Below are 14,943 nucleotides of genomic sequence, written 5' to 3'. Positions count from 1 at the left end.
AAGGTGATTTTCTTCTTTGCCGATCTCGGTTGTGGTTTTCATCTAAGTATGTGGTGATGAATAATGCAAAATTTTATTAGCTTCGATGCCATGCTATACATAGTGGTTTAAATAACTTGTGTTTCTTATACTGGAAAGTAATTTAGAATTTGTTTCTGTTTCAATTAGATCCTTGATGCAGACAAGGATTGTGTGGTTGTACATGCCACTCGCTATGAGGCGGATGACCTGAATATACGCACTAGGAAAACAGAGTTCTTAGGTTGTTGGATCCTGGAAGCCATTTGCGCTTATACTGATGTCGAGTTGTATTCCAGCCTCACTGTTGTCAGGCGTGTTGTCCAGGGTGTACTGAAGCACAAGAAGTTCAAAGCTACTCCTTCGTTTGTGAGGCATACTGTTCTTGTCAAGCTTACGCAGGAAGATGATGTGGCATGCCTCTGATACGTCCATTTTGCATCATGCTTTTATATCGATATTTATTGCATTATGGGCTATTATTACACGTTATATCACAATACTTATGCCTTTTCTCTCTTATTTTACAAGGTTTACATGAAGAGGGAGAATGCCGGCAGCTGGAATTCTGGGCTGGAAAAGGAGCAAATATTAGAGACCTATTCTGCACAGCTCCAAAAGTCCTGAAACTTCACGAAGGCAGTTTTTGGAATTAATAAAAAATACTGGCGAAAGAATCAACCAGAGGGGGCCACCCACCATCCACGAGGGTGGGGGCGCGCCCTACCCCCTGGGCGCGCCCCCTGCCTCGTGGGCCCCTGGCAGGCCTCCTATGCCCATCTTCTGCTATATGAAGTCTTTTACCCTGGAAAAATCATAAGCAAGCTTTTGGGATGAAACACTGCCGCCACGAGGCGGAACCTTGGCGGAACCAATCTAGGGCTCCGGCGGAGCTGTTCTGCCGGGGATACATCCCTCCGGGAGGGGGAAATCGTCACCATCGTCATCACCAACGATCCTCTCATCGGGAGGGGGTCAATCTCCATCAACATCTTCACCAGCACCATCTCCTCTCAAACCCAAGTTCATCTCTTGTATCCAATCTTTGTCCCAAAACCTCAAATTGGTACATGTGTGTTGCTAGTAGTATTGATTACTCCTTGTAGTTGATGCTAGTTGGTTTATTTGGTGGAAGATCATATGTTCAGATCCTTAATGCATATTAATACCCCTCTGATTATGAACATGAATATGATTTGTGAGTAGTTATGTTTGCTCCTGAGGACATGGGAGAAGTCTTGCTATAAGTAGTCATGTGAATTTGGTATTCATTCGATATTTTGATGAGATGTATGTTGTCTTTCCTCTAGTGGTGCTATGTGAACGCCGACTACATGACACTTCACCATTATTTGGGCCTAGAGGAAGGCATTGGGAAGTAATAAGTAGATGATGGGTTGCTAGAGTGACAGAAGCTTAAACCCTAGTTTATGTGTTGCTTCGTAAGGGGCTGATTTGGATCCATATGTTTCATGCTATGGTTAGGTTTACCTTAATACTTCTTTTGTAGTTGCGGATGCTTGCAATAGGGGTTAATCATAAGTGGGATGCTTGTCCAAGGAAGGGCAGCAACCCAAGCACCGGTCCACCCACATACCAAATTATCAAAGTAACGAACGCGAATCATATGAGCGTGATGAAAACTAGCTTGACGATAATTCCCATGTGTCCTCGGGAGCGTTTTCCTTCATATAAGAGTTTGTCTGGGCTTGTCCTTTGCTACAAAAAGGATTGGGCCATCTTGCTGCACCTTGTTTACTTTCATTACTTGTTACCCATTACAAATTACCTTATCACAAAACTATCTGTTACCGATAATTTCAGTGCTTGCAGAGTCCTTACTAAAAACCGCTTGTCATTTCCTTCTGCTCCTCGTTGGGTTCGACACTCTTACTTATCAAAAGGACTATGATAGATTCCCTATACTTGTGGTTCATCAAGACTATTTTCTCGCGCCGTTGCCGGGGAGTGAAGCGCCTTTGGTAGGTGGAATTTGGTAAGGAAAAATTTATATAGTGTGTTGAAATTTACTGTCACTTGTTACTATGGAACATCCTTTGAGGGGCTTGTTCGGGGTATCTTCACCCCGACCAGTAGAGCAAAGAGTTGCTCTTCAACCTACTGAACCTACTGAAATTTTTTACTTTGAAATTCCTTCGGGTATGATAGAGAAACTGCTAGCTAATCCTTTCACACGTGATGGAACATTACATCCCGATTTTCACCTAATCTATGTGGATGAAGTTTGTGGATTATTTAAGCTTGCAGGTATGCCCGAGGATGTTATCAAGAAGAAGGTCTTCCCTTTATCTTTGAAGGGAAATGCAGTGACATGGTTTAGGCTATGTGATGATATTGGATCATGGAACTACAACCGATTGAAATTGGAATTTCATCAGAAGTTTTATCCTATGCATCTTGTTCATTGTGATCGTAATTATATATATAATTTTTGGCCTCGCGAAGGAGAAAGCATCGCTCAAGCTTGGGGGAGGCTTAAGTCAATGTTATATTCATGCCCCAATCATGAGCTCTTAAGAGAAATTATTATTCAAATTTTTATGCTCGGCTTTCTCTCAATAATCGCTCCATGCTCGATACTTCTTGTACTGGCTCATTTATGATGAAGACTATTGAATTCAAATGGGATTTATTGGAAAGAATTAAACACAACTCTGAAGATTGGGATCTCGACGAAAGGTAAGGAGTCAGGTATAACACCTAAGTTTGATTGTGTTCAATCTTTTATGGATACCGATGTTTTCCGTGAATTTAGCACTAAATATGGACTTGACTCTGAGATAGTAGCTTCTTTCTGTGAATCCTTTGCTACTCATGTTGATCTCCCGAAGGAGAAGTGGTTTAAATATAATCCTCCCATTGAAGTAAAAGTAGTTGCACCTATTAAAGTTGAAGAAAAGACTATCACTTATAATGTTGATCCTATTGTTCCTACAACTTATATTGAGAAACCACCTTTCCCTGGTAAGATAAAGGATCATACTAAAGCTTCAACTGTGGTTTGTAAGAGTAATACTAGAACACCTACACCCCCTGAGCAAATTAAAGTTGAACCTAGTATTTCTATGGTTAAAGATCTCTTGGCTGATAATATTGATGGGCATGTTATTTACTTCTGTGATGAAGTTGCTAGAATTGCTAGACCTGATACTAAAAATAAACATAGACCTGTTGTAGGCATGCCTGTTATTTCTATTAAAATAGGAGATCATTGCTATCATGGCTTATATGATATGGGTGCTAGTGCAAGTGCAATACCTCATTCCTTATACAAAGAAATTATGCATGATATTGCACCTGCTGAGATAGAGGAAATTGATGTTACAATTAAGCTTGCCAATAGAGACACTATTTCACCAATTGGGATTGTTAGAGATGTTGAATTCTTGTGTGGGAAAGTTAAATATCCTGCTGATTTTCTTGTTCTTGGTTCTCCACAAGATAACTTTTGTCCCATTATATTTGGTAGACCCTTCTTGAATACTGTTAATGCTAGGACAGACTGCATAAAGGATGTTGTTACTATTGGTTTGGGGGATATGTCTCATGAGTTTAATTTTGCTAAATTTCATAGACAACCCCATGATAATGAATTACCTAGTAAAGATGAAATTATTGGTCTTTCCTCTATTGTCGTGCCTCCTAATGATCCTTTAGAAATATATTTGCTCGACCATGAAAATGATATGTTTATGAATGAAAGAAGGGAAATAGATGAAGTATTCTTTAAACAGGGACCTATTTTGAAACACAACTTGCCTGCTGAAATCCTAGGGGATCCTCCTCCACCAAAGGGTGATCCCATGTTTGAGCTTAAACCATTACCTGATACTCTTAAATATGCTTTTCTTGATGAGAAAAAGATATATCCTGTTATTATTAGTGCTAACCTTTCAGAGCATGAAGAAAATAAATTATTGAAAACTCTGAAGAAGCATTGTGCTGCTATTGGATATACTCTTGATGATCTTAAGGGCATTAGTCCCACTCTATGTCAACACAAAATAAAATTGGAGAAAGACGCTAAACCAGTTGTTGATCACCAACGACGGTTAAATCCTAAGATGAAATAAGTGGTAAGAAAAGAAATACTAAAGCTTCTGAAGGCAGGTATAATTTATCCCATTGCTGATAGTCAGTGGGTAAGTCATGTCCATTGTGTCCCTAAGAAGGGAGGTATTACTGTTGTTCCTAATGATAAAGATGAATTGATCCCACAAAGAATTATTACAGGTTATAGAATGGTAATTGATTTCCGCAAATTAAATAAAGCTACTAAAAAGGATCACTACCCTTTACCTTTTATTGATCAAATGCTAGAAAGATTATCCAAACATACACATTTTTGCTTTCTATATGGTTATTCTGGTTTCTCTCAAATACCTGTGTCAAAAGAGGATCAAGAAAAGACCACTTTTACTTGCCCTTTCGGTACCTTTCTTATAGACGTATGTCTTTTGGTTTATGCAATGCACCTACTACCTTTCAAAGATGTATGACTGCTATATTCTGTGACTTTTGTGAAAAGATTGTTGAGGTTTTCATGGATGATTTCTCCGTGTATGGAACTTCTTTTGATGATTGCTTAAGCAACCTTGATCGAGTTTTGCAGAGATGTGAAGAAACTAATCTTATCTTGAATTGGGAAAAGTGCCACTTTATGGTTAATGAAGGTATTGTCTTGGGGCATAAAATTTCTGAAAGAGGTATTGAAGTTGATAAAGCTAAAGTTGATGCTATCGAAAAGATGTTGTGTCCTAAGGACATTAAAGGTTTAAGAAGTTTCCTTGGTCATGCCGGTTTTTATAGGAGGTTCATTAAGGACTTCTCTAAAATTTCTAGGCCTCTGACTAATCTCTTACAAAAAGATGTTCCTTTTGTCTTTTATGATGATTGTGTAGAAGCGTTTGAAGTACTTAAGAAAGCCTTGATTTCTGCACCTATTGTTCAGCCACCTGATTGGAATTTACCCTTTGAAATTATGTGTGATGCTAGTGATTATGTTGTAGGTGTTGTTCTAGGACAAAGAGTTGATAAGAAATTAAATGTTATCCAATATGCTAGTAAAACTCTAGACAGTGCCCAAAGAAATTATGCTACTACTGAAAAAGAATTTTTAGCAGTTGTATTTGCTTGTGATAAGTTCAGACCTTATATTGTTGATTCTAAAGTGACTGTTCACACTAATCATGCTGCTATTAAATATCTTATGGACAAGAAAGATGCTAAACCTAGACTTATTAGATGGGTTCTCCTACTACAAGAATTTGATTTGCATATTATTGATAGAAAGGGAGCTGAGAACCCCATTGCAGACAACTTGTCTAGGTTAGAGAATGTTCTTGATGACCCACTACCTATTGATGATAGCTTTCCTGATGAACAATTAGTTGTCATAAATGCTTCTCGTACTACTCCATGGTATGCTGATTATGCTAATTACATTGTTTCTAAATTTATACCACCTAGTTTCACATACCAGCAAAAGAAAAAGTTTTTCTATGATTTAAGACATTACTTCTGGGATGACCCACACCTTTATAAAGAAGGAGTAGATGGTGTTATTAGATGTTGTGTACCTGAGCATGAACAGGAACAGATCCTACGCAAGTGTCACTCCGAGGCCTATGGAGGACACCATGCTGGAGATAGAACTACGCATAAGGTATTGCAATCCGGTTTTTATTGGCCTACTCTCTTCAAAGATGCCCGTAAGTTTGTCTTGTCTTGTGATGAATGTCAAAGAATTGGTAATATTAGTAGACGTCAAGAAATGCCTATGAATTATTCACTTGTTATTGAACCATTTGATGTTTGGGGCTTTGATTATATGGGACCGTTTCCTTCCTCTAACGAGTATACACATATTTTAGTTGTTGTTGGTTATGTTACTAAGTGGGTAGAAGCTATTCCAACTAGTAGTGTTGATCATAACACCTCATTAAGATGCTTAAAGAAGTTATTTTTCCAAGGTTTGGAGTACCTAGATATTTAATGATTGATGGTGGTTCACATTTTATTCATGGTGCTTTCGTAAAATGCTTGCTAAGTATGATGTTAATCATAGAATTGCATATCCATATCACCCACAGTCCAGTGGTCAAGTAGAATTGAGTAATAGAGAGATCAAGTTAATTTTGCAAAAGACTGTTAATAGATCTAGAAAGAATTGGTCCAAGAAACTTGATGATGCATTATGGGCCTATAGAACTGCATATAAAAATCCTATGGGTATGTCTCCGTATAAAATGGTTTATGGAAAAGCATGTCACTTACCTCTCGAACTAGAACATAAGGCATACTGGGCCATTAAAGAGCTCAATTACGATTTCAAACTTGCCACTGAGAAGAGGTTATTTGACATAAGCTCACTTTATGAATGGAGAACCCAGGCCTATGAGAATGCCAAACTTTTTAAAGAAAAGGTTAAAAGATGGCATGACAAAAGGATACAAAAGCGTGAGTTTAATGTAGGTGATTATGTGTTACTATTCAACTCTCGTTTAAGACTTTTTGCAGGAAATCTTCTCTCTAAATGGGAAGGTCCTTATGTTATCGAGGAGGTCTATCGTTCCGGTGCCATAAAAATCAACAACTTCGAAGGCACAAATCCGAAGGTGGTGAACGGTCATTGAATCAAACATTATATCTCGGGTAATCCAATAAATGTTGAAACCAATGTGATTGAAACCGTAACCCCGGAGGAATACATAAGGGACACTTTCCAGAATGTTTCAGACTCCGAAAAGAAATAGGTATGTGGTACGGTAAGTAAACCAACTCCAAAACAGTTCTAATGGCAATTTTTCTCCGTGTTGGAATATTTAAGAAAATAGGAAAATAAGAAGTAGTCCGAAAGGGACACGAGACAGCCACGAGGGTGGAGGGCGCGCCCTACCCCCCTAGGCGCGCCCCCGCCTCGTGGGCACCTCGTGTGCCCTCTGGACTCCGTTTTCTTGCAGGATACTTCTTTCGGTCGGTAAAAATTCATTATATAATCTCCCGAAGGTTTTGACCACCGTACCATGCAAATATCCTATGTTTTTGTTTCGAGCTGTTTTCTGACAGATCTAGATCATCATGACATCTTCAAGCGCTCCCAAGGACAAGTTCTTCGAGAAGGTTATCAATCCCTACCTTGCGGAGGTGCTGCAACACCCTCAAACAATTGAGATGTGTGATGGGTTGCTGCACATCCGCGATGTCAAGGGACCAAGGAGGACCGGAAGCGTGGAGACAAGACTCGAAGCAATGGAGCAACAAGTTTTCAAGTGCCAGGGGATGGTGGAACGCGGACTCAATGCCAACCACATGATGATCGCGGAGTTCACCAACAACCACAAGCTGGATGCCAAGAACATTGGGGAGACCATCTTCAAGCTTCACGAGAAAATGAAGCATCTCCAAGCCCAGATCTATGACCTGGAAAACCAAAACTGTGAGTATGAATATTGATTCAAGAGGATGATTTTGGCTGCAGATTTAAGGATCCCGGAGAATCGATCATCCTTCTATGATGGTGAGCCTATGCCTTGGAAGATGGACGACAAGCCTACATCATCAACAACTCCATCATCACCACCTCCGAGGAAAGAGACATGATTACATGGGTATGGGCACTCCCCTTGGCAACTGCCAAGCTTGGGGGAGGTGCCCCGGTATCGTATCACCATCACACTCCTATCTTTACCGTTTTTCTTAGTTCGATCCTTTTGGTAATATCTTGATCTAGTAGAATAAAATTTTAGTATGATATAGTTTTGAGTTTTGCTTTATGTTCCTTCTATGTAATCGAGTCAGAGAGCTATATATATATAATAAAGATTAGTGTTGAGTCAAGGGCTTGATTATCTTACTATGATCTTGAAGGAATAAAAATAAAAGATAAAATAAAGAATAAAAACAAGTAAAGAGATCATATTGATCTTATGGAGAGTAATGACTTCACATATAAAGAGTATGATGAATAAAAGTTGTTGAGAGTTGACAAACATAGTTTTGGTCATCGTTGCAAATAATAGGAAGTAATAAAGAAAGAGAGGTTTTCACATATAAATATACTATCTTGGACATCTTTTACGATTGTGAGCACTCATTAAAGTATGACATGCTAAAAAGTTGATGTTGGACAAGGAAGACAACGTAATGGGTTATGTTTTCTTATATCTGAAATAAAGTATATTGTCATGGATCATCCAACATGTTGAGCTTGCCTTTCCCCCTCGTGCTAGCCAAATTCTTTGCACCAAGTAGAGATACTACTTGTGCTTCCAAATATCCTTAAACCCGGTTTTGCCATGAGAGTCCACCATACCTACCTATGGATTGAGTAAGATCCTTCAAGTAAGTTGTCATTGTTGTATGCAATAAAAATTGCTCTCTAAATATGTATGATTTATTAGTGTGGAGAAAATAAGCTTTATACGATCTTGTGATATGGAAGCAATAAAAGCGACGGACTGCATAATAAAGGTCCATATCACAAGTGGCAATATAAAGTGACGTTCTTTCGCATTAAGATTTTGTGCATCCAACCACAAAAACACATGACAACCTCTGCTTCCCTCTGCGAAGGGCCTATCTTTTATTCTTGTCTTATACCTTATACAAAGAGTCATGGTTATCTTCACCTTTCCTTTTTACATTTTATCCTTTGGCAAGCACATTGTGTTGGAAAGATCCTGATATATATATCCAATTGGATGTAAATTAGCATGAACTATTATTGTTGACATTACCCTTGAGGTAAAAGGTTGGGAGGCAACACTATAAGCCCCTATCTTTCCCTGTGTCCGATTAAAACTCCATACCCATAAGTATTGCGTGAGTGTTAGCAATTGTGAAAGACTAAATGATGGTTGAGTATGTGGACTTTCTGAAAAGCTCTTATATTGACTCTTTCTGATGTTATGATAAATTGCAATTGCTTCAATGACTGAGATTATAGTTTGATGGTTCTCAATGAAGTTTCTGATTCATACTTGACATTGTGAATAGATTGTTACTTTAGCATAAGAAATCATATGACTATATATATATATATGTTGTTGTTATAAGAATGATCATGATGCCCTCGCGTCCGTATTTTATTTTATCGACACCTCTATCTCTAAACATGTGGACATATTTTTCGTTATCGGCTTCCGCTTGAGGACAAGCGAGGTCTAAGCTTGGGGGAGTTGATACGTCCATTTTGCATCATGCTTTTATATCAATATTTATTGCATTATGGGCTGTTATTACACGTTATATCACGATACTTATGTCTTTTCTCTCTTATTTTACAAGGTTTACATGAAGAGGGACAATGCCGGCAGCTGGAATTCTGGGCTGGAAAAGGAGCAAATATTAGAGACCTATTCTGCACAGCTCCAAAAGTCCTAAAACTTCATGAAGGAAGTTTTTGGAATTAATAAAAATTACTGGCGAAAGAATCAACCAGAGGGGGGCCACCCACCATCCACGAGGGTGGGGGCGCACCCTACCCCCCTGGGCGCGCCCCCTGCCTCGTGGGCCCCCTGGCAGGCCTCCTATGCCCATCTTCTGCTATATGAAGTCTTTTACCCTGGAAAAAATTATAAGCAAGCTTTCGGGACGAAACACTGCCGCCATGAGGCAGAACCTTGGCGGAACCAATCTAGGGCTCCGGCGGAGCTGTTCTGCCGGGGAAACATCCCTCCGGGAGGGGGAAATCATCACCATCGTCATCACCAACGATCCTCTCATCGGGAGGGGGTCAATCTCCATCAACATGTTCACCAGCACCATCTCCTCTCAAACCCTAGTTCATCTCTTGTATTCAATCTTTGTCCCAAAACCTCAGATTGGTACATGTGGGTTGCTAGTACTGTTGATTACTCCTTGTAGTTGATGCTAGTTGGTTTATTTGGTGGAAGATCATATGTTCAGATCCTTAATGCATATTAATACCCCTCTGATTATGAACATGAATATGATTTGTGAGTAGTTACGTTTGTTCCTAAGGACATGGGAGAAGTCTTGCTATAAGTAGTCATGTGAATTTGGTATTCGTTCGATATTTTGATGAGATGTATGTCGTCTTTCCGCTAGTGGTGTTATGTGAACATCGACTACATGACACTTCACCATTATTTGGGCCTAGAGGAAGGCATTGGGAAGTAATAAGTAGATGATGGGTTGCTAGAGTGACAGAAGCTTAAACCCTAGTTTATGCGTTGCTTCGTAAGGGGCTGATTTGGATCCATATGTTTCATGCTATGGTTAGGTTTACCTTAATAATTCTTTTGTAGTTGCGGATGCTTGCAATAGGGGTTAATCATAAGTGGGATGCTTGTCCAAGGAAGGGCAGCAACGCAAGCACCGGTCCACCCACATACCAAATTATCAAAGTAACAAACGCGAATCATATGAGCGTGATGAAAACTAGCTTGACGATAATTCCCATGTGTCCTCGGGAGCGTTTTCCTTCATATAAGAGTTTGTCCAAGCTTGTCCTTTGCTACAAAAAGGATTGGGCCATCTTGCTGCACCTTATTTACTTTCATTACTTGTTACCCGTTACAAATTACCTTACCACAAAACTATCTGTTACCGATAATTTCAGTGCTTGCAGAGAATACCTTACAGAAAACTGCTTGTCATTTCCTTTTGCTCCTCGTTGGGTTTGACACTCTTACTTATCGAAAGGACTACTATAGATCCCCTATACTTGTGGGTCATCAGCCTCCACAAACAAGTTTATGAGTGGCAAGGCCACAAGGTTATCTTCATGAAGGTTCACAGGATTGAGCTGCTACCGGACGTCCTCGATGATGTTCATGGCAAGGTCCGTCTTGTGTCCAGCCCAAATTAGATCAAGGCATGTGTTTAATACTATTTTGGATTGTGTCTACTTATCCGAACCTTGCCTATTATCAAGCCCTCTGGGGCTAGTACTCTGTTTGAATCCGTCTATGGGAACTGCTGCTACTTTTGTGTGCCCGTGAATCATGTGAGAACCATCGTAATTGTTGCCGAAACAGATGCGTCCTCACTAGTTTTTCCATGAATATGGCATGGTAAGACATAAGTTGTCACGGTTTATCATACGAGCAGTGTGTGTTTGATGAACTAGAGTACTCGTTCGAGAAATGTACGCCGACGTATACATAAGTACTTGTAAACACTGTTGGTGCTACCCCACTTGTAAGCAAGTGTGCAAAACACGGCACATTGGCTCAGCTCGCTTCAACACTAGGCTATCGACCAGCTAACAATCAATAATCTGTTGTTTGACATATAAGCAACTACATATCTTGTTACAGTGGTTCATGCAGTTAACTGAGGCCACAATGTAAATTTCAAATGTTCACACGCTCCAGCATTCATGTGGAACACTCACATTAAACTCGGCTTCATAAAAAACTTGAAAAGCATAAGTTAAGAAATTTTACACATCTCAATGATTCATAGAACATAACAAACATATATTAGTTCACAGCAAAAGACAAAGTTGTGAGAAGGTTTACAAATCAGAAAAAACAAGCAAGGCTTCTCTGAGCAAAGGGCCTCCCGACAGGCTTAAATTTCCTAGAGTTCACTCTGGTTTTTTCTTGTTGCCACCATCTAGGGTTAGGTTCTCTCATTCTAGAATAACCAATTATAATTGTGTTCTCAGCTGGAATGCTGAACTTAACCATGCAGTGTACTGACCAGCTGAAATTCTTGTGCATTCCACTAAATTTAAGCACCGCTATTTGCAGAAATAAGCAGACCACAATGCCTCTTGTCCGCGCACCTGTCCCATAAACCTCCGTGCAGCCGTGCCAGCTAGTCCTCGCTCCATGGATGAACTGGAAGAAAGTGCATTCCGAACTAGGATGTAGTTGTTTTCGCTCGTCCCTGCACTGCAATCAGGAAGTAAAACGCACGAATCAGCTTCTTTTAGATTGCGTTGGTCATTCTACCTCGTTAGAACCAATGTAGGAATACCTGGAACACTAGTGGTTAGAGGACGGCTCCTACGAATAGCCATCTCATTTTGTGCAGTTGTACTAAAACTGAGGTGTGTACTTTTGATTGCGCAGATAGAAACGATATGGAGACAGACATCCCTATGTGCGCAAATACAAAATATGGTTATTTAAACAGTGACAGATATTTGCAGTGGCGTATGATTAACAGCAGCATCTATTGTGTTATAATTGGCACTAGATTAACAATATGAAAGTGCCCTTAAGTAAGTAGCATCACATCACATCAACACTGCCACTAGATTAACATGCAGAACAATAGCATTAGTATTACTGTCATGAGATTAGCACATGGTCAGTAAATGTGCAATCAAATTTGTGCAGTTCCACTAGGATGAAGCAATATTAGTGGTGTGAGATTTAAGTGTAACTGCAAAAACACAATTCATGGGAAATAAAGCAAGATGGAAGCACTTCATAAAATGGTGGTGGCATTGCTTCAATTATCGACGGCACTAGACAATTACTAATAGTGACATTAGGTGGCATTGCTTAATGCTTCATGTGATTTTACATTAACGGTAGCGATATGGGCGTAGGGATAGCAGGGACATAAAGTGGTGATGCAGATGTGGTTGTCGAGAGCGGCAAACACTCAGGCAGCATGTCTGCATTTGTCCCATTTTTTATCTCCTCGGCGACATTTTCCTATGTGAGCACAGGAAATCTAGACCTGCTCATTCTCATTTGCGTTGCCCCCCAACACCCCTCACTTTCTTTCCTTTTTCAACCAAGAGACAGGTCCACTTCCCCACCCTTCGCCATCCACCATGCTTTCTTCGCCTTTTCAACTAATAGACCGGTTGGGTAGCCAGTATCTACTACTTTCCCCCCTTTCCTCTTAGAACCAAGTCCTAGATTCATGCTACAGCTTTCCCAGTTTCTTCCCTGTTTGAACCAACTCATAGATTCGACTGTATGAACTAGCTTTACCTCTAATAATAGTAAAAGTCTAGGTGGCTTTGGAACAGCCGACGGAAGTAGAAAAAGATCCACACGCAGCCACGTGGGGAGCTGGGGCAGTAGAGGAAGGAAGGTTTCGAAGGAATATAAACCTGAGGGTCGTCGGCATGTGGCAAAGACGGCGTCGGGAGGCCGCATCTTGGCCACAATACCGTAGGGAGGAACAAGAGGTCGGAGGCCCTCTCGAGCCGGCGCGGCTGCCGATCGGGACGCGTGGGCAGCCATTGGTCTTCTCCCTCGCCGCCGACGACAGCGTGAACGATGCACCTACACCCCTGCCCGGTCGAGGTGGTCCGGCCGGATTTGTGACCAGCCGTGAGCAGAGAGAGAATGTGGCCACCTACGTGTACCCATGAGTGGGTGTGAGAGAACTAGTGTGTGCGTGCATCGCTTCTTTTCGTGAGAGTACAATATACTATCCCCAAAGAACGTTCGCCACAAAAGTAATAGTATAACTGTGTGACGTGTGAGCTAAAATAGTAGGTGCGCAACGTCTTTTGTTTTTTATAAGTTCTGAGGGTAGGGTGTGAAGAGCACATATGTGTGTGACGTCTACCTGCAGATAGATGGTGGGTGCGAGAGGACTTGGGAGAGTCGTGACTCGTGAGGGTACGTGTGTGCGTGAGAGAGAGGGGGCACGTATCAATGCAATGCATGTGTCCGTAAATCATTATCCGACAAACGTTCGCCACAAGCCGTTTCCTGACGAACGCCGTAAGAACCGTTAGATCAGCATCCGACAGTGTCAGTTTTGCCATGTCATTTAACAGAGCAGCCACTCCTCCTACACACAAATCTTCCACGTGAGTGTTAGCAAGTGTCGTATGCTCCTCCCTCCGTTCCAAAATGCAGTCCATATAGCTTTATTGAAAATTCAAACCTCACAAACTTTTATCGAGTTTTCGTGTACCAAAATGCACATATAGAATGCCCAGTATATATCATTTCATTCATCTTCAAGAGGTAACTATAAAGATGGAGGAGGAGTCTACAAAGAAAGACCGTCGTATCACCTACAATGATTTCAACCATCCTTTGGTGTGGAGGAATATCATAGGAACTCTATATGATATGATTTTATAGGATTTTTTCCTTTAGAGCCAATTGGTTCATAGGAATAGATTCATATACTCCACATTTCAAAGGAAATAAACATGATATCATTTTTATAGCTTTAGAGCCACTTGGTTCATATGAATGGATTCCTATACTCCCATAATTTCAAAGGAAATAAACATTAGCGTATATTCAATAGAAAATTTCCTATGATGTGAACCAAATGACATCTCTTTTCTAATCCTTCCTCATAGGAATTGAGATACATGTCATCTCTAGATTCAATAGAGAAATTCCTATGATGTGAAACAAATGACATCTCTTTTCCAATCCCTACTCATGGGAATTGAGATACATGTCATCTCTTTCCCTACAACTTCCATGTATACATCTTCTATTCCTAAATAGCTAATACAACCCACTAGTAGCTTTTTTCCTAGACGTGCAACTATGGCACAAGAACACGTCATGCATGCAAGTCATAAATCACATTGTTTTTTCTACTCTATGCATGCAAGCACCACATCATCAATTCGAGCATGTTACTCATAAGTTATTTCTTGCATTAAATTTTGCATTGACAATGTATGTGCTGGTCACGTGCACACATATGTAGTTCAAATTCACATTTTTGTTAGAAATGCCATTCTTTTAACAGCAATTCATTTTTTCTCTTTGTACTCCCTCCGTCTAGGTGTGTAAGTCATCTTCCGAAAACCAAATAATCCCAAAACACTTTGGCACGGTACATTAACTCCCTCCCCATTTCTTGTTTCGTGACATATCAACCAATAAGAGATGTGGGTCGTGCATGCTTTCCCAAAACACAAGCACTTCTCCTTTGTTCTAGAATCTTCCGTATCATAATTTCCCAAACTTTTTTTTTCTAAAT

This window comes from Triticum aestivum, chromosome 3D (assembly GCF_018294505.1).
Source record: "Triticum aestivum cultivar Chinese Spring chromosome 3D, IWGSC CS RefSeq v2.1, whole genome shotgun sequence".
NCBI lineage: Eukaryota > Viridiplantae > Streptophyta > Magnoliopsida > Poales > Poaceae > Triticum > Triticum aestivum.
This window is presented reverse-complemented; position numbering follows the sequence as displayed.